Source organism: Oryza glaberrima, unplaced genomic scaffold (genome assembly GCF_000147395.1).
Source record: "Oryza glaberrima unplaced genomic scaffold, OglaRS2 ChrUN-Ctg46, whole genome shotgun sequence".
Lineage (NCBI taxonomy): Eukaryota > Viridiplantae > Streptophyta > Magnoliopsida > Poales > Poaceae > Oryza > Oryza glaberrima.
In genome coordinates, this window is record NW_026267051.1 from 44418 (window position 1) to 66522 (window position 22105).

A 22105-nucleotide genomic window follows, 5' to 3' on the forward strand; every position below is an offset into this window, starting at 1 on the left:
AATATGTTCCGTTTGATATATATGCGATTATATATCACTATGATACGGAACTTGGAAGCAAGGACATGCAGTGAGCATGGAATTGCCGTTTCCTAGTCGAAATGTTCTTATTCTGTTCTGTCGAAAGTTTTTTTATGCTTTACATACACGTGATATGTTCTATCTTTTTGGCAGAAAGAGGGAGAGATTGTATCCACCGTCTCTTGTTGCTGAAGACACTCGATCGTGTGATTCTCGATCGACCATATCTGAAACTCTGAATAATTGGTGCAGGTTCAGAGAGTTCAGATTTCAGGTATACTCGCAGCACTCTGTTTCGTTGTGCACTGCTCTTTTGTAGCCTACGTGCTGCTTCCCTATAAATCATGGAATTGTCACAAGATGCTATTAGTCGGGACAAAAACTAAGCTCTCTCGCATGGAGTGGCATCATGGATTTTTATAGATATTACGTGTGCAGAAGGGAAGGTATCTCACGCTCATGATGGGTTTATTGACCCTAGAACATATAAAACCCACCATGAGCAAAATCTGTTATATATTAAAAATTCATTAAACTTCCTATAAACGCTCTTAAGTTATCACGTGGCGCTCCTACAAATGCTTCTAGACTGCTACATGATATCATCTAATTTTACCGTCGATTTTCACTTAAATTGGTAGATCCAATATATTAGACGAATAGATTATATCTTATATTAAAAAAATGTAACACCTTCCTTCTATATAAAAAGTATTCCGTATGAAACAATAATAAAGTACTTAGTACTAAAGTACCGCAGGCTGGGGATGCGGTACCGTGCCGGTACCATAGGGCGGGTGAGCGGCAACGCTCCCGCATGCCGGATGCTCGGGACCGGCGCTCCCACATGCCGCACCCACATCTCAGTTCCCGAAATGGAACGGATCTCCTATACACGGAAAACGGAGCATACCATTAGCACATGATTAATTAAGTAAATATGATTTTTTTAAACAACTTTCGTATAGAAACTTTTTACAAAAAATACACCGTTTAGCAGTTTGAAAAACGTGTACGCAGATGAGTTGAAAAAATTGGGGAAGAACATAGCTCAAACAACACGTGGAAGGGGAGGACCACGGGACCTGCACGGTTCCACGCGTTGGAACCGCGGGACAGCGCCGTTCCCTCGCCTCCGCTCTGCGGTACCACCGTGCTCACTTGCGATCCCGAGGGCTCCATCGCTCCCACGCATCGGTGCCGCGGTACCGACTTGATCCCGCAGTCCAGACGTGCGGGACCGACTCGATCGTGCATCTCGGTTCCGCGCGACCGGTTCAGGTTCGTCCTCGCTCCCGCGCAACCGTTCCGCGGATTGAGTATATTTTTGCAAATTAATCATAGCCAGGTATATAAATGCGAAATATAAAAAAATAAAGTATATTTTCAAATTTCTTTCCTATTGTGACACAATTTTTCTCATAAATTTAAGGTTGTACGGTTTTAATTTTAGTATAGAGTTTATATGTTGCATGGGTAATAAGAAAAAAAATATAACCAATATCTAAACCAGTTATTAACCAAAACATATAAAAATGGAGGAAAAAATATTTCAAAAATATCATGCTAACATAAACAGTCGTAATAAAATTTAAAGCAATACTGCAAAATGTATCTGTACTTATGCGTAGTCTACGTTCCTAGTTTTGGATAACGAAAATCTATAGTTTTGAAAAATTCGAACACAAAACAGAATAATCTTTGTCTTCTCTAAAGAAAAACAGAACACAATTTTTATGTTTTTTTTTCAAAAACTATGGAACAATTCACACGACGCAATCTCTACCTTCTCTACTACAAAACCGCAATCCCTATCTCCATCTTAGCGAAGTACAGTAGTATTATCAGATTTTAGCAGGACAACGAGAACCAAAAGTATATTATATTGAGAAAATTCCCTATATACCCCTGAAAATTTACTCAATTCCTTCAATACCCTTGACATCATCCCTTATATACCTCTGAGTTTTCATTTTGATCTCCTCTATACCCATCTACGTTAATTGACCATTAGTTGACCGTTAAATATTTTAAAACGACTATATTACCCATACTATACATATGTGGTACCTACCCAATAAATTTTCATATGAAAAAAATTAACTTATACAAAATACAAGCAATATAATCATTTAATGCCCAACTTAAAAAATAAAACTTATTATTTTTTATTTTTAAAAAATTATGATTAAATCCATACATTAGTTTCACCAGAAAATTAAGAGCAAAAACTAAATGTTATTTAGGTTTAAATTTTTGGGAAGATATACGAAATTCATCAAATTTGATCTAAAATTTATTTAAAAATTTTAAATTTGTTTTCTAATTTGTGATAAACTAATTACATCCCCTTTGTTTTTTCATAACGAATCTTTTTTCACTAAATATTTGTTGAAAAGTAGTTTTCAAATTTTATGCAGAACTTTTTTTACAATAAATCTTTTTTATTTTAATGAAATAATGTTTTATTTTTAAAAATTCATAACAAATATTTAGTAATTTATTCCTTATTGGTTTTCACAACTCAAATAATTTACACATAAAACATTTCTAGCTTTTAACAATATACCAAGGACAATAAAGTAATTTCTACCATAACTAACGGTCAAACTAATGGTCACCTAACGGAATGGGTATGTAAGGGATCCAAATAAAAACTGAGAGGTATATAAGAGATCAAACAAATTTCAGGAACGTAGAACAAATTTCAGGAACGTACAAGGAATTAGGTGAAATTACATGGGTATGTAGGGAATTGGCCCTATTATACTCGCATGTCTGCGTCAGCTACTTGTGGACAAAGAGGTGCCTCCGTGACTGCCCATCGTCCGCTTATCTGATCCTAGTGTGCTGGTGACTGATGAGTGAACGGCATTGCAGAAGACTTCTCCAACACCGACGATCGTGTCATCGTCGGTGTGGAAACTTTCTGCTCTTAAAACCATCTTTTTTTTTCCGAAGGAAAACATAATGCATGGGATAGATGTCCCTCTAAATATTTTTTAAAAAGTAAATATAAACATGTTAGAGAATAAACACGGAACCTTACAGTTAAAAAATGATACATCTCTTGTCATTACATTATCAAGTGCATCTCCCATACATCATCGATATGGCCTCTTTCCAATCATTGGGGCTGCAAAAACGAGCTTGAACTGAGGTCCTATTTTTTTCCTAAAAACTTTTCGTAAAAATATCACATCGAATTTTTGACACATGTATAGAGTATTAAATATAGATAAAAAGAAAAACTAATTGCACATTTTGCATGTAAATCGTGAGATATCTTTTGAGCCTGATTAGTCCATGATTAGTCACAAGTGCTACAGTAACCCACATGTGCTAATGACGACTTAATTAGGTTCAAAAGATTCGTCTCGCGGTTTCTAGGCGAGTTATGAAATTAGTTTTTTTATTCGTGTCCGAAAACCCCTTCCGACATCTGGTCAAACGTCCGATATGACACCCAAAAATTTTCATTTCACCAACTAAACAAGCCCTGAAACATCGTAATTCAGAAACCAGAGCCATGGTATGAACACCAATCTTTCTTAAGGCATGTGATCGATTTTCAAAATTATTTTTGTAACTTTTAATTTTTTTGCTTTAAAAATAAACTCACTCAAAACTTATTTTCAAGTCTAAACTTTTCTTTGGCACAGGCATCCCACCCGATGTGACGAAGGTATTGTTTTTGCCATGAGAACCTTACTGGCGTGACAAAACTCCTGCCACGATAGTTTCGTTGGCACGGCCAGAGGTGGAGGCACCGCCCGGCTACCTCGGACGGCCACCCAGGCTTCCTAGTGAAAACCCCATTAAATTTTTATGTTGTTGAATGAATTGATGGTAAAAAATTTATAGCAAATACTAGTTATAGTGTAGTTTGTCCGGGATAAAAAAAACTTTCACTACGCTGCGCACGGTGAAACAACATGCTACCAGTTGCCATGCCACAAGGGGTTGTCGTGGTAGTATTATTTGGTCATGCTAGTGAGTCTGACGTGGCTATTTTAAAAATAGGTTTCGAGGTCTACTTTTAAAATTTAAAAATAAAAAGTTCAAACAAAAAAAATCCCGTGCATCACAGCCACTTGCACTGGCTGCCATGCTTCTAGTTGCTGTTTCGCTTGTGAGGGTTTTTGAAATTGGGGAGAAGTTTAAGGAAAGTTGGTAGTTTGAAAAAAAATTGAGAGTTTATGTGAGTAGGAAAGTTTTGTATGTGATGTGATGTGATAGAAAGTTGAGAGTTTAGGAAAAGTTTGGTGTGAACTAAACGGGGTCTGAGTCGATCCTCCATTGGTGTGTGGCTGCCAGTGCCAGTCAGTGATTGGCTGATTGCCTCGCCAGTGGTCAGCAAGTCAATCTTCAAAGTCCTCTCCAATAATGTAAATTGAGCATTTTGTCACTAGCACTGTGGTGGCAGTGGGCAGTGGCTCCCACCTAGACTATTCCACGCTGATCCGTAGATGAATTTTAGTGCTTACTGATTATTGTCTGGGCCTACTTCGATGAATTTTTTACAGCGGTTTATAAACTGAAGACATGTTACAGAAGCGACCAGAAATAATTTTACGGTAAGATAATTTATAATTTTGATAGTTTTGAATTTAAGTTTAAGTGATGAACGGTCAAGAAAAAGCCCTAAAGTTTGTTCTAGAATTCAAAATTGGTTGCAGGTTATAAGCCAAAACTAAGACAACAGGGCAATGATTTCTGCATATATGGAATTATTTTTGGCTGGCACAATTGGCAGACCCATTAATAAGTGTTATTGACCTGTGGTCTTCCATGTACAGCATGGCAATTGACAAGGTCGCCATTGACCTATTTTCATATTAATAAACCATTAAAATAATGAAAAAAAAGGTAATGTTGCATAAGTTATTGCACAATGGTGCACAGCGGTCCACAGAGATTATTAGTATAAAGAATGTGGGGGTAGTATCCGTCATCACCAACGACTCGAATATTAAAGATTTAAGGGTCGTTGATGTAATCCCTCCGTACCAATACAAGTAAAACCTATAAACACATCTATATTAGGTTACATTTATATTAAAACGGAGGAGTATATCAGACCAAAGTATCAATCAAATATGTGATGTCATTCTTGCATAATAGGAAAAAGTCCAAATGCCCCCCCTAAACTTTGGATGAAAGATCATGTGACACTCTAAACTTTGAAATTGAACGTCCAACCATATAAACTTTACATACCGTTCATATTACCTTCTAAGGTGTTTTTAGACCGTGGTTTTGCTTATTTAGGATTTTAAACAGGTGATTTTATGTAAGTTATACAATATATTTACGTCTCATCGATTGTATGTTGTCAATTTATATTGTACAGTGATGTCATGCTATTGTTACGCTAGTACTTTTCCTGCGGTGAGAGTGAATAAGGGATAGAGTAAAGTGTACGGGGCGGTACTTAAACTTGTAGAGGTGTGTCATCTAGATCCCTAAACTCTTAAAATGCATATCCAAGTCCCAGAACTTGTCATAGTGTGTCATCTAGGTCTAAATCGCCACAACCCCTTCAGGATGCTACGTGGCGTTGATGTGGCATGCCACACGGATATGACGTGGTATTATTTTGACTGACAAATAGGATCCATTTATCTTTTTCCTTTTACCTTTTTTATTCTCTTTTTCCATTTCTTCTCTTTGTCTGTGATTCGTGCATAAGAAAGGGAAAAAAAGAAGAATGAGAAGAAAATGAAAAAGAAAAAGAAAAGAAGAAAAAAAGAGAAAAGGACACGTCACGTCCACGTGGCATTGCCACATCAGCGCCACCTAGGGTCCTATAGGGGATGTGTTAATTTGGGATCTAGATGATACACTTTGACAAGTTCTGTGACCTGGATATGCATTTTGAGAGTTTAGGGACTTATATGACACAATCCTAAGGGATACCGCCAAAGCACTTTACTCTAAGGGATAAAAAGAAAGATTTAAATGAAAATTTTAACATATATGTCCAATAGGTATGTCACATCATTAAAACTCAACCATCGTATATGCAAATTAAATAAAAGGGACTTTGTAAAACCACCTTAGGGGTCGTATTGAATGGTATTGTAAAGTTTAAGGGGCTAGATGTTGGGTTTTAAACTTTAGGATGCTAGATGGACTTTTCAATCAAAATTTAGGATGTTATAAAATTTAGTCGATATAGAACAACAACAACTAACCTTCTCGATCGCTTTAGTCATTGATCACCCAAGACATGTCAAATGACGACATAGAAACACACCATATTCGTTAACAAAGTTTGGTCGAAACCTACATCTTCGGGGCTCTGATTATGGGTGCTCCTCCCAACCAACATTGAACTTAGCCACTACGAATCCATGGCCTTGTCACCATTCTCTCCCTGCGTATTGGTTACATTGTGGTGCCCTCTCTCTATATAAAGGGATGCCATGTTACAAAGTCCAATTATAACTGTAAGTCCAAGGACTAGAAAATTCGACACATATTCTAACAGTTGAAAATTTTCCTTTCATAATAAAATAGAATTATCATAATTTAGGACATATTTGGTTGCTAACTATTCGCAGCTTTTTTGGCAAGAAAATGATCACAATCGGGACACCTAAATGCCTTGCAGTGGTATGGAGTCGCCAACCACCTCGATCTAGCCAAAAGCAAAATCAAGATGAGTTTAGTAAGACTAAACCGGCTAGCGGAGCTGATTTAGATAGAACAAAGTATAAACACATGTCTCGTGGGTGAACAGGATGTTTACAAGACAAACCTATAAAGGAATTTTGCACTCTCGCATGGAAGGCGGACGATCTATGACGCAAATCGACAAAGATGAACAAAACTAGGCTAGAACTACGCAAAAATAATAGAGGCATGTTGAAAAAAGCTAATCAATTGGGTAATTCTATTAAAAGTAGATTGTGTATCCAATTGAATCGGCCTTGGCCCTTACAAAAGAGTTGGTCTTGCCTCCCATAGGACCTCCTTCACGTCTAACTCGGGGTAGAGACCAATCAGAACTTAAAAAACACCTCCCCAAGCAAGGAAACCCCGAGACCTGATGAAATTCGACCCGGACTCGAACTAAGCCGGTCTTACGGTGGAGCGATTCAATTGGCTAATTCTATTGAATGTAAATTGCGTGTCCAATTGAACCGGCCTTGGCCCTAATAAAGGGGTTAGTCTTGCCTTGTACAAGACCTCCTCCACTCTAACTCGGGGTAGAGACCAATTAGAACTCAAAAAACACCTCCCCAAGCAATGAAACCTGAGACCCGATGAAATTTGACCCGGACTCGGACTCAACCGGTCTGACCGGCCAAACATCATCAGTCAGACCAGCCAATAGGTGGCCGTCAAACCGGCCCCGTGAAGGAAACCCGGTTCTTTCCAAATTTTGGCAACATTTTCCTATTTCATGTTTCAGTGCCAAATTTGGGTGTAAACACATGCCCCATGCCTTTTTGGTGAACTTGCATAGAACATACGGTCTTAGGGTGATAATCTAATTATCAGTCATATCACCTCTTGAGTATCTCTTAGACCAAGAGAAAGTTCTACAATTCCGGCCTCATCCAAGGCACAATGTAAACACCATGTTGGCATCCATGTTCTCCCTTAGTAGCTAATTATTGCTAATAACCGGTGATCCCTCTCCTTCATTGTCATCCTCATCATCTCGATCGATCATCGACTTCTCAACCTTCATTGGCTTAGGCCTCCACTCTTGTCTTGGCGACGGTCGCAACTCATTGAACCTTTTATCTCTCAACTCTTCGGCTTTCCTGAGCTAGAGCTTCATGCAACACATGATTAACATCGAAAAATACATGGCCATTCAATCTCTCTTTAATACGAACAAGAAATCCATTATATGCAAGGTTGGCCAAATCTCTTTTACTTATATTCAAACTAGAATATCGGTTTCTAACATCTTTAAACCTCTTAACATAACTAGTGACAGATTAATTGTATTTTTCCTAACAGATGTTAAATCAGACATCCTAAATTCAGTTTCACTACTGTAAAAGTAATCATGAAATTTATGTTCTAATTGAGCCTAAGTATAAATAGAATTTGCCATTAAAGAAGTAAACCATGTAAAAACGGTACCGGACAAAAATGAAGAAAACAAGCGTATTTTAAAAGCATCTTCTCCACATTGTACTAAGAATTGGTTTATGTGCTCCCATGTGATCGTACTATCCTCACCATTGAACTTAGTAAACTTAGGGACTCTAAAACCACGGGGATATGGTATGTTATCAAAATAATTAGGATATGGCTTTTGATAAACCCTAGCCTGATTCTTTGGCTCAATTCGAAATGCTTCTCTAATAATATTTCTCACACTCTCTTCCATATTCTCAGGGCTTGGTTGTGGATTTTGTGGCCTACGAGGGTGGTGTCGCAAAATGATTATATTGGGCATATCAAACATCTTGTGGATACCCACCATAAACATGAACAGTATAATGGTAAACATTATGTATGGGTGGAGGAATCGTTAGAATAGCATTAGCAATAGGGGCTACTTGTGGATTAGGTACTAGACAATGCTGCAAAATAGCTTTATTAATAATAGGATCAACCTCCTGCACTGGGACTATTACGTCAGTTTGACCGAACCAGGGCCCGGTCTGACCGGTGATCAGAAGTGTGGTCAGACCGGACTGAGGATCAATCAAACTGGTGTCGCTATGTGACGTCAGACCAGTCTGCTAGTCTGACTGAAGGTGGGTGAGCCGGTCAGACCAGCCAGAGGCGCGGTCAAACCGGTTGTGGTGCTAGGGTTGGCCTCACTCCCGGCATGTTGTGTTGTGTGACTACCCGCTCCATCGGTCTTGCTATATATGTGATGCACAGGGGCGTTACTAGTACTTGGAATAAAACTAGATGGCGGCAAACCGGTGTTCACAGTCATTAACTACAAACTTTAACCATCAACTCATGCATAAGAAATACAAAATATAGTATCAAATCTTAGTGGTAGGAGTTTACAACTAACCATTTCCTCTAGTTTTGGAAAAACTATGTATGCAGGTCAATTACGGAGAAAATACACCCGCCATGCGACAAAAATACACCTCCAAACAATCAGGACGCAATTACACGAATTGGAGGGCCCATATATCAGTCAAAACCACCAGTCACCGCCTTCTAACTCATCGCTCCGCTTTGTCCCTACCACCAACACCAGCCCACCACTAGCTGCCAACCCCATAGCTTTGGCAGCGCCGTCGCCGCCTCACCGCCCGCTCGTTACATGGCCCACCACCGGGCCGCCACCTCCCACGGCCGTCCTTCTAAGCCCAATGGCCTTCCCTCTCACCCTCCCCAACCCAGGACCCTAAATCTAATTTATAGGTCCTCCATTGGAACTTAGGTTATAGCTGATGCTGAAAAGAAAGAAGAGGTCGCTGGAGTTGGTTTTGTATCTTAATTTAATCGTACTGAGATAAAAACAGTACGGATCGCATCATATCCAGTGGCTCAAAATCCGTAAGATTTAGGGATGACGGAAGGTTAACAATTCTTTTTTTTTATTGCAGTAGTATAAGGATCGTACTTCATCTCGAGAGATGTCACAAGTTGATAAATCTAAGGTACAGTATCTGTTAAGAACTGGAATAAAAAGCTTTAGAAATAATCGCTGACGGCACTGTAGAAAAATAAAAGGGGGGTGAATACACATATTGGTAGCTTTCCGATACATGCACATCATGATGCGAACAGCACCAATTTTATCATTAATTATTGCCTTGTAACGATCATTTTGACTGGACGTAAGAGGTTTTGTGGTTCACGGACGCGAAGTAAAGATCGGGGCTCACTCATGAAAATGTAGATAGAAGTTACTCCCTCCGTTCCAAAAAAAATTAACCTAGGAGGGACAATGTATCTAGAGTCACATCCCTCCTACGTTGATTCTTTTCGGGGCGAAGGGAGTATACTTCTCTTTTTTTTTACGACTCGCACGAGACGGTGCGAAGTTCTATTGATAGAGTAGGAAAAAATTATAAGATTACAACCCTGGAGGCTCGTAACTAGGAAAAAGGAAAAAAATATACCACCACCCACACGGCGACATCACCAACACACAAGCCCAGGAAAAGGCTAACACCGGACCGGCCGCAGCTAAGCGTGACCGATCGCCACTAGGCCAACAAAGGGACACAGACGAGATCGCTCCCTAGGGGATGCCAAAACGATGTCTTCAAGAAGATAAGCGACGGAAAAACCACCGCCGTCGTCCGTCAGGACTAAAAAAGCCCAAGACCGGGCTTTCGCCCGACAATCACCCTTGAGGGGTGAGGCAGCACAACAACGCCCTTAGGAGGAGGGATAACCATCGTTGTCGGTCCGACCAAGGCCAGACTAGGTTTTCACCCGCCGCTCACCACCTGCGAATCCACGGCTGACGCACCAATGCTCCACCACCACACAAGCTTTGCCGACATGTGGGACCGCTGCACCGGCGTCCTCCGCCGGCCAGCCTTCGTGCGCTGAAGACCGTGCCACACCCACCGGTAGCTCCTCCTCACACCTAGGTCGCCTCCTCTACCGCCGGCCACGCCACTCTGCGCCAAGCCGGCCTCCTCCACCGGACGCGCCTCTCGTACCAATTCGGCCTCCCTCCATCAGCCGCGCCTCCCACGCCAAGCCGGCCTCCATCTCCGCCGCCCGCGCCTCTCGCGCCGAGCCGGCCTCCTCTGCCATCGGCTGCGCTTCTCTGTGCCAAGCCGGTCTCCGACCCCTCCACCAAACGATGCCACGCCGGCCAGATGTAGTCGTCTCCCACGCCCTTGGCTAGCCGTCCGAGGCCGCCATGCCTCCGGTGACCACAAACATGGTCACCACCACTGCAGCCGCTGCTGCCGAACACCCAGCCACCTCTCTGTCGCCATCCTCGCCTCGCAGCCAACTCCTTCCCTGCCGCCGACGTCGCCACCGCCTCCACAAACACGGCCGCCGTCGTCGCTGCCACCGACACCAGCCCTCGCCTCTGCAAACTGCTGCTGCGCCGTCGCCCTCCACCAGCATGCAGCTAGCCGCCGCCCGATGCCATGTGCGCTGCTGTGCCAGCCGACACCGCAGCCACCAACTGCCACGACCGCCGCCGTCGTCGCCAACTACCGTCGCCGTCTCCAACTGCCGCCACTACCGTCGCCACACCGCTGCCGTCATCGCCACACAACCGCCGCCAACTGCCGCTGGCCACCCTCCAGATTCGGCCGAGAGGCGCGGATCTAGGAGACGCCGCCGCCGTCGCTGCCGGGCACCGCGCCGTCGCCACCACAAGCCCACGCGGGACCACCGCCGCCGCCTTTGCGCCCTCACCATCGCCATCCCCGCCGCCATTGCCATCCCCGCCGCCATCGCCATCTCCACCGTCTTCAGCCGCCGCCGCCCGACGCCGCGCGCCCCTGCCTTCGTTGTCGCCCTCCCCGCCGCCGTTGCTGCCATCCTCAACACCGCCAGTCATCGCCTCGCCAGATCCGGCCGGAGCGGCCTGGATCTGGTGGTCACCGCCGTCCCACCTAGGGCGGCTTCCCTGCCCGCCTGGAGAGAAGTCGGCGAGGGGCCCCGCCGCCGCCGTCCTTGCGGCCTGCCGGCGGTGAGGCGAAGGGAGAGGAGGGGAGGGAGAGGGGCGGCCGGGTCGTCGCCTCCCGTGCCGCACCAGGGGAGGACGACGCGAGAGGAAAAAAAGAACCTGTGCTCCTATATAGTTGCATTACTGTCTATGATAGGGAGTATACTTCTACATGGTTGCAAAAATGCAACGCTTAACTCAATACCATTCGCCCGTGGTTTCGTCAATAACCCATACTAGCGTTTTAGTGGTTGACAATAACGAGTGAAGTTTAGAAAAAAAATTCAAAAAAATAGTTTTGTTGTTAAAAACAACATTAGTTTACTGAGCGGTTTCTTGATGTGCACCAAAATCGATAAGTCCAATAACCTCGATTATCGTACTAAACACTGGGCCTGACAGAACCGATGAAAATTCACTCATTCTCTTTCCATGCCTACATTACATTTGTTTTCTATTATATATAGAAAATATATGCACAACAGCAGGTCGATAAATACGAAAAGTACATTTGCGAATCTCACAAATTTCTACTGAAAATATTGTGATTTAGATCCGTAATTCCACACAGTACTCCCATTCAAAGATTGTTTTCCTTTTTCTTTTTCAATTTACATCCATCACTTGCACTCACATCCGCAAGGGGACCTCTTAGCACAACGGGGCTTAAATAGCTCAAATAGATGAAATTAGATTGGGACAAATAATTAAGTGTGGAAGAAAAAGCCGGTGATCGGATGTCTAGCTCGATGATTACGTTAAAATATTTATCTTATAGCTACAATCTTTTTTTCACGAACGCGTAGAAAAAATTGCATGTCAATATATTAGAAGAAGGGAAGTTCATTTAGGGTGTGTTTGGTTCCCAGTCAAGGTTGGATAGGATATGGCGGTCCATATTTTGCTGGATATGGCGATCCAATTTTTTGTTTGGTGGAGTGAATATGGCGATACAGTTTTTTGTTTGGTTGTAGGGATAAAAGTGGATATGGTGATCCTTTTTTTTGTTTGGTTGGGGGAGTGGGATGGATGAGTGGTTGCAATCACCCTTTTATTAGCGGTTAGTATACCCCTCCAAAATCTCACCCAAAAAATATCAATCTACTAAAAAAAATCTAAATAGAAATAAAAAAGCAGAAAGAAATAAAAGGGGAAGGAGAAAAACAAAAAAAGAAAAAATTTCCTTCTCGAAATCACTGGCAGCCCCTCGCCGGCAACCCCGCCGCCGCGCTTCCTCTCTTTCCCGCCGCAGCCTCATATCCTCTCTCACCGGCGCCCCCTAGATCCGGTCGTCACCGGCTCGCCTCCTCTCTCGTCGCCGGCTCGCCTCCTCCCACCGACCGCAGGCGCCGCCGCCTCCCGCCGACGTAGCTCTCGGCGCTCGCACCGTCGTCGTCGTCACCGGCAGGCGTCTCCGAGCTCGCACCTCCTCTCGCCAGCCGCATCCGAGCTCGCGCCTCCTCCCGCCAGCCGCACCGTCGTCGTCATCGGGTTCGTATCGTCATCTCCGAGCTCGTCGCCTCCTCCCGTCGCCATCGTTCCTCTTCCCGTTGCCGCGCCAGCGCCGGCCGCCGCGCCCGCATCCCACGCCGGCCAGCTCTCCCGGGCGACCGCCTCCCTCCCTCCCTCGCCCGGGGTGACGCGAGTCACGCGACCACCTCCCTCGCTCGCCCAGCTCACCCGGGCGCTCGGGTGGCTGGATCCGAGCAAATCGGCCGGATCCCCCCCATCCAGCATCGAGGGGAATATTCCTCCCCGGGCTGCCCCATCCCACCCCTGCCCAGCAACTAAACACCCACAAAAAATGGGCGGCCATGTCCTATCTACCCATATCACTCCATCCAAACACACCCTTACACACCACAACCAGCCAGAGAGTCATTGCTGAGAAACAGAGAGAAAGAAGCGAAAACAGACTAAGCTAATTAAAACTGGACGCTACTCCTATAAGAGGGAGAGTGGAGGCGGAGCCCTACTACACTCCCAATAGGTCCCCAATCCCCAAAAGACGTGACACCCGCGCATACCAGATATGGCCTTCCTGTAGAATGGAGCCCAGAACCATCGAAACCAACAAAAGAGAGTAATCGAACACCTTGGAGTTCCTCTCCTTCCACAGCTGCCAGGAGACGATAAGGACTAAGGAATCGAAACCCTTGTGAAGATGCTCCAACAGACAGGCTCTTAAAATCGGCCACCAGGCCTAAAGAGAGGAGCCACGGGCCGGAGTGAGGTTTGACCGGCCAGGTGGAGACAGAACCAGATGCTGGACCTAGCGAGCGAACACAGTCGAGGAGGATGTGATTTGCCATTTCGACCTCCTAGGAGCAGACGGACATGCCGAGTAGCTGTCAATACCACGCTTCTGTATCTGTAGGAGATCGGTCATCTAGCAACGCTGCTAGAACGCAAGCCAGAGGAAAAGCTTGCATTTAGCAAGCCTTTAGCTCGCCAAAGCAGATCGACGCAAGCGAAGGATTACTGCCTGAGGAAGAAGGCCTGGTAGGCCAAGCGAGCCGAGTAGCGTTGATCACTTGTCCAACGCCAAACAAGACAGACCTCTATGCTCAAAGAGAGCTGGACACGGACCTCTGTGCTCAAAGAGAGCTGGACAGGAAGCACTAGAGATATCCCTTACCCAAGAGTTATCAGCGAGGGCCAAAGCGACCGTGCGTGAAGCTCGGAGCCGTGGGGGCACGATAGGGAGAAGATCTAGCGCTAAGTCCACCGAGCGACCCTCGATCCACTGGCCTGTCCAAAAAAGAGTCGATGTGCTGTCACCTGGCACAAAGGTGGACGCCGCGAACATGTCGGAGACGCTTTGCTCAAGGGGAGCCTTCAGATTAGCCCAATAGGGGTGTCCTGAGTGATGAAGCCAGAGCCAACGAAGACATAGTGCGAAACCCGCCGTCCTCATGTCAGCAATACCTAATCCGCCAACAGGTCTGGGGCGGCAAACGTTCGTCCAAGAGACAAGGCACCCCCTCCCCTGGACCATGTTTGTGCCCGTCCACCGGAAAGCTCAGTGTTTCTTATCCATGGCCTTGATTACCTAGCCCGGCAGCCCGATCGCCATGGACGCGTGGATCAGAATACAACAGAGCACGGACTGTACTAGCACAGAGCGACCAGCCAAAGTGGTGAGCCGGCCATTTCTTATAGCTACAATCAATGACGGAGCCAAAAATTTTAAAAACCTAGAGCTAAGGTAGAGGTCAACTAATGAAATATTGGTTTTCTTTATAAAATTTACATGATGATTTAACACATTTTAAACAATATTTTGAAGGCAGACCTTAGGGCTCAAGTTCTAGCAGCCGTAGGACTGACTTCGCCCCGGCTACAATAAAATCGATAATTCCCTACAATAATCCAATCAGCGACATATCTCAAACGGAGCCAATGGCTCGAGAAGGCGTAGCTGGCATAATCATTGAACAGGACAACCCGCATAGCACGCCGAAACGAGCGAAGATGACATCCACGAACAAGCTAGCTCAGCTCCTACTGTCCTACACATACATCACCCATAGGAAGCGTAGTGCACATCAAACCATGAGATGGTTGCATCTTCTTTCACAAGTGACCCACTACTGTAGCTTTGCGAGTTTTTCTGTGTACGTAGAAGAGATTACTGTGCCTAACCCTGAAAACATTGCGTCCACAGGGACTGCGCCTGCGTGAATCAGCAATCCACAAACTTTTAGCACAAGTTGGGCAGTGATGTTTGGCTGCGGGCCTGCGGCGGTTGACAGCTCAGAAAACCAGATGAATCATTAATTAAGTAGTATTAACTTGTATTATACAAAATTTTAAAACTAAATTTATTTGATTTTTTAAAAAAAATCTATGTAGAAAATATATCTATGAAACTTACTATTTAGCAGTTCGAAAAACATACAAAGTTTCAGAGTTGCTTAAAAAAAAATCAGCCAGTGTCAGATTCATGGCTGGTTGGCTGGCTGGGTCGGAAAGATTTGTGTGTCTCTGCTACTCCCTCCGTCCCATAATATAAGGGATTTTGAGTGAATGTGACACATCCTAATACAGGCTGTGTTTAGTTCACGTCAAAATTGAAAGTTTGGTTGAAATTGGAACGATGTGACGGAAAAGTTGGAAGTTTATGTGTATAGGAAAGTTTTGATGTGATGGAAAAGTTGAAAGTTTGAAAAAAAAAGTTTGGAACTAAACACAGTGACAATGAATCTGGACAGACTAAATCCCTTATATTATGGGTCGGAGGGAGTAGGTAGGATAGATCAGGCCTGTTGAAGAATCCAACGGCCCGTACTACTTCGCCATCCTAAACACATCAACGCCTATAATTGGTTTTAGCTGCAGTGATCCAATACCGCTACTCTCCGTACTAGGTCTTGTTTAGAGAAGAAGAATATATCCTACTCCACATAATTAAGCTAGTTGTTTAACCCTGTCGACAGCTTAACTGGTTGTAAGATTTGTTGGCACCAATGGAGGCAACAGCTTGGTTTCAGCTGTGGCTTCAAGCATGATCTAGCGCTGGTTTGCATTTCTAATTGCATGGCTGTACAAAATGGAATTTAGTCCCCAAAAGATTTTGGAATTTCAAAGGAGAATATGTGCCTCAGTGGACTGCAACTGCAAGCATAATTTGACCATGGTTATTCGATCCTCCACTGTTATTTTTTCAGAAAAAATAGGTATCATATATAGGGTGGTCTAGTTAAACTATAAGCGGAATCCATTATATGCCATCCACAAAAACCATTATATGCGATGAAGCTTGGATAGATGACTCCACCCAGCTGGGCTTTCTTCCCTTTATGCTCTATGTTGCCACCACAAATCCACTAGCACCCAACTACTTTAGATAGAATGGAAAGAAATGTTTGTTCCTAGCTAGGTTATCAAGCATTATTATTCTCACATGAAATAGTTTTTGGATAACACTAAAATAGTGACAGATATGCACATGGAAGTGAGGCCTTTATTTGTCAGTGCTGGGAGCAACAACTCTATTTCAGTCCTCTAGATAAAAATCTTTTAATTAAAATCTTTTCCTAAGCTTAATGGAGAATTGCTTGCGGATTTGTAATGCCGATTGCATGAGGAAATAAAACGATTTACCCCATGGCAGATAATGGATTTGGGCCTTTTCTTTCCTGGTGTAATGTGCAAGGAAATTTTCTCTTAGACTATGCATAGAATAATTATTCTCCAAACTTAATTGGCTACTCTTCATAGCCCCATTTACTTTAGTTAGTTACTCCGGTCAAAAATTACTTGATGCTGCCGGTGGAGAGAGTACTTCATGCGCCTAATGCACCTAACATGAGTGGATCATTATGAATATAACAAGTATTGTATGCTTGAATTTAAGTGTAAGTCCGACAAAGTCTTTTTTATCATAAGCAATACCAAACAAAGGAGGACCAAGTGCATGCCACATCAAGAAGAATCAAAAGATCAAAACAAAGTCTTGGGTGAACTTTAAAAAATATGCATATAATCTGCCATAAACTAAAAAGAGAAACCCAAGATTTGGGCTGAACTTGATGAGCCATTTCAGCAGGAAAGAACTCAGTCAACAGAGTATATAGATTAACAGTATAACAGAGCCCCGTCAATGTATTTTTAAAAAAAAAAAAAGAAACCATTTAATGTTTAATGTGTAAGTAGTTAGACTGCGTCAAAAGCTAATACTGTATGTCTTATTTTTAATCAACAAAACAGAGTATATATAGCCGCAAATTGCGCATCCTTCTGTAAGCTAGAAACTGTGCGAATCACGCATCCTGACAAGCTAGAAATTCCAAATGAGAACTCTACGAAACGACCGGCCAGGCCGGCACTGGAAAGTGGCATATCTTAGTACGTATGCATATGCCTCCATTCGTTTTCATAAACCAGCTGCACGCGTGCGCAGAAGCTGGGGACTATTCAGGCAAATGGCTACCAAACAGATGGATGAGTGTATATACAGGTTGTCCCTTTTGACACCAACCGAACTGAGTGATCAAATCCATGCTACATATCTCAGGATGGTGGCAATCAATTTGTTTATACACAAAGATAAGGCTGTGATGTAACTTATAATGGATTACAGCATTTTTATCTGCTTTTTTCCATCAGTGCACGAGTCCAAGAACACGACCTGCCTTTGAACGTTGAATAGTGCTCAATTAGTTAGCTAGTATACGTAGGATCGATGTAGCCATTTCAATTAATCAAGTGGTGAAAGGTGAGGAGCTTTGGCCTTTATTAGGAGGTAAGAAATGGAGAATCTAGGAGGCAATGATGCGGCAAGAATCATCATTATATATAATGGAGAGCAAAGTGGTGGGTGAAAATCCACCGTAGATATGATATGATTTATCCTCGTCCAGGGGCCAAGACATGCCTAGGGCTGGTAGTGCTTAAGTTCTAGGCCAAACTCTGCAATCCAATTCAGGCCCTATAAAAATACAATAGAAATTCTGAAAATATATAATGGGTAGTTAAGGGCATATTAGCTCAGCCCTAGCCTTGGCTTTTCCTATGGCTCAATCCTTGTCCTCATCAATCTTGTTGAGCTTTCACCAAAGCTTCGGTAGATACTTATTATCCTGCTTGCAAGGAAATTGCACGATGCTCTCTTCTAATGTTGCATAAAAGCAAGATATTTCATTCAAAATGAAGGGAAGTGTTGTGATCAACAATCAAGCTTAAAGATGAGTGCAGGACATTCTTAATAACCTAAATAGTAAATACTACTTGACTGCAACTTCAAATCTATTTGCTTTGTAAAAAAAATGCATGTACGTTTTGAGCGCCTAGGAAAAAATGCATGCCGTTGTATTTAGATTGTTTATTTCAGTTAGCTAAACTTCCACTATTATCACTTCCAGACCATGGTTGAACCTCCAGGTGTTCATAATCGATGTTCCAAACAGTTAACATATGATGTTCCAGTGGTATCAATAGTATTTGGATTTCACTGTCAAACAATAACCAGACACTTTACACCTCTAAACTATCATACTATGTATAATGATAGGTACTTACTAGGATGTTTTTTTTTCCCTTTTTTAGAGGACTCCTTAATTAGGATGTGTTTGTGTTTGTTCTGCTGCTACCAACACATGCTCATCGAAGCAGAATCAAGCATGCATAACATACATATTTAGCTAAATAAAAATTGTAAAAATGTCGTGCATTAGAGACAGGAAAACTTCAGCTAAAGCTTACTGTATATTGGGAATCCAGGGAATATATATATCAGAATATTCAGAATTATCAAGGCAATTAATAAGCAAATCCAGCAGGCTGTAGTAAACGAAATTGCGATACCTTCGTGATGAGAGCGAAATCCCCCGCCCAATTCTCCGGAGAAGGAGGAGGAGGAGGAGAAAAAGGCGCTCACGGCGACGGCGGGGGGAGAGGTGGTTAGAACCCTTGATGCTGTGGCTTCGTCGTCGACGGGGAGCGGCGGATCGATGAGCGCGCCTCGTCCTCCGCGGCGATGGAATCCGTGGCTCGGCAATGTAACGTGGAGGCGGGGGTGGGGGGAACCGGGGAAGGAGGAGAGGCGCTAGTGTCCCGCGGGGAGGTTTCAGGGGAGCGCGCGGCGGCGGCGCCGACGCGGAAGACGGGGGATCTTCGCATATGATCCAACGGCCACGATTTCTCTTCTGATAGGATTTTCACAAAGCCCCCTTGGTTCGGGTCGATACATTTGGTAGCGATCCGAAGTTTTACACAAAGGCCCCCCTACGTTTACATCTTAATGTCAATCTTATTAATAATAATAATAATATAATATAATAATAATAATAATAATAACTAACTAACTAATTAAAAGATTCATATTGTTTGACCCGCATTTTTTCGTCCGTCACCGTCCCCTTCCGCTTTGTCCAAAAAAAACTAGGGTTCGGTTTGGACAGATAAGCTCAAACCGAACTCCATTCTGCGTTGATTTCTTCAAAATAAGATTCGATTATTGAGGAAAACGGAAGAGAAGAATAAGAGAGATATTTCCTCTCAACTAATTTTAGAAAATATCGAAAGGGGCGCCAGGATTTGGAGGAGAAAGCGGCGCCGGGTCGGGCTCTGTCTCCGGCCAGAGGTTGCAGACAGCACTGTAGCGACAGGGACGTGGTGTGGACTTTGGGGAAAAAGGCTGGCCCGAGAGGAAAAGAAGTAGGGACATGAAACGGACTTTCGGCGCTGCAGCTACTAGACCGAACAGGAAGAAGTGGGATGCTAAAGTGGAATTCGGGATAGAGAAGAAAGGATGAAAAGTAAACTTCGCGGATTAGGCACAAGAAAGAGAGAGGATTTTTAATTACTTCTCCAAATAAATTAACCAATGAAAATATTTTCAATACTCAAATAATTTCAAGAAAAATCTCGAACATACCTGGACACTCTAAGTATTTAACAACATTAAAACAAGATCATTTAATGATTAATTTATTATTTAAATAATTACTGAAATGTTCTTTGTATTATTAAAATTAGTAGTTGAGCTCTGAAAAATCCGAGAAAATTCCAAAGAGCAGAATTAACCACAAAGAGCAGAATTAACCATGGAGAATTTAATAAAATTAAATCCAGCCATGCTTTATATTTAGGAAATTTTATTATACATTTACAACTTACTAATTTATTTATATACAACATTAATTCACCAACCAATACATCAAAAAAATGTGGTTGGATTCATCATGTCATCTTTCCATTCACTACTTAAAAATGATTTTTCTGGATGAGCACCCAAATAGATTGCAGACAAGCCATAAGTGTTCGTGCCTGCAAAAATTGATCCCCATTTTCTCATACGGCTTCTTAAGAAACCTGTATGCAAGAATCAATTTTTCCAAACGGACCATTTAAAAAATCCGCACGTGAAAATGCAGTGTTTAACTCACCCGCATGCAAAAATACCCCCCGAAGATTTTCACTTTTTTTTATTCTCCAGTTCTCTCTCTCTCCCACCACCCCCACTCCTCTCCTCCCTACCAGCGGCGGGCTCCAACTGCGGCGGCGGGCAAGGGCGACGACGACGGCTTCCTCCTCTTCTCCCCCACTCATCCTCTCCCCTCTCCTCCCTCCCGACGCGGTAGAGGGCTCGGGCAATGGGAGAGGGCGAAGGAGGGATGCGACAGCGGTGACGGATCCGACGATGATGCGGCGTGTGGTGGCGGATCCGACGGTGGGGAGGCGCGGCGGCCATCGACCGCGTAGATCCGACAGCGGCAGATCCGGTGGTGGGGATGAGCCGCGGCAGCGGATCCGATGGTGAAGAGGCACGAGGGCAGCGGATTCATCTCCCCCTCCCACGCGTCGACGGTGAAGGGAGTGGGCGGACCCAGCCAATCCTAGCCCCCTACGCCCCACGACAAGGACGAGGACAAGGATAAGGACAGTAGCGACGATGGTGAAAACGACGACGATGACGAGGAGGACGGCGGGCATCCGTGATATGGACAATATTACATGACATACAAAAAATAAATAACTTATTGTATCCATAAATATAGGAGTCAATAAAAAACAATTTTATTTCAAGGTGGTATCAATATCTTTCTTATAATCATAAATCGAGTGGATTTAAAACAACAAACAATTAGGTATGAGTGTAGTGAGTGTCAATTCGTTGCACCACAATAGAAGGTTCGATTTAGTGGAGTCGCTTTCGGTTGATGTGCCATCGCTTTCGACTCCTTATCCACTAACTTGCATGTACAGAGTATGTATGTAAAATCAAAATTGACTTCATCCGTTACAACGCACGGGCACTATGCTAGTAGAGGTATAGAACTCCCCCATATTTTGCAAGAAAAATAACCTAGTAGGGCCAACTCAACTTTATTTGGTAGTAGAAAAAAGATAATTTTTTGGTGAGTAGTACTCTCAAATGAGGTTGAGTTTCAACTTATTATTATTTGGTGTTAATATACTTCATGCCTATACTTATCTCTGGTAATTATTTTCTAGCAAATTGTCTTTCCTGGCTGAATGTAATATAAGTTTATAATCTTTCAGATGCATGAATTATTTAACCAAATACGGAGTGTTCAGTTATTTGGAAACATGAATCTTTCTCTCACATGATGTCGATGTTTAAGCATTGGAACTATTGGATCCATGCCATTGTAACTTCTTCGGTTATAAAAATAATGCTATTACTATTCACTTATTAAAAATGTCATTACAATTTGACTAAAATTGGAGATATACCACTACGTATCCCTTCAATGCACTTATAAAAAATTTTGAACCAAATTACCCCTCCTCCTTCATTCACCCCCTTCTTCCTTACACCAGAACCTCCGCCACCCACACACTAGTGTTGTAGGCGAACCACCCCCTCGTGTCTTCCTCTACTTTGCTTTCTCCCCTACCACGGCCAGGGGAGCTCCAAAAAGGGCGACAGCAAGATTCGAGCTCGAAGGGGCTACCACAAACCGCTCCTCGACATGGTCATCACAGTTACCAAGGTTTTCATCGGGCAGCTCCGCCGCCACCACCGTC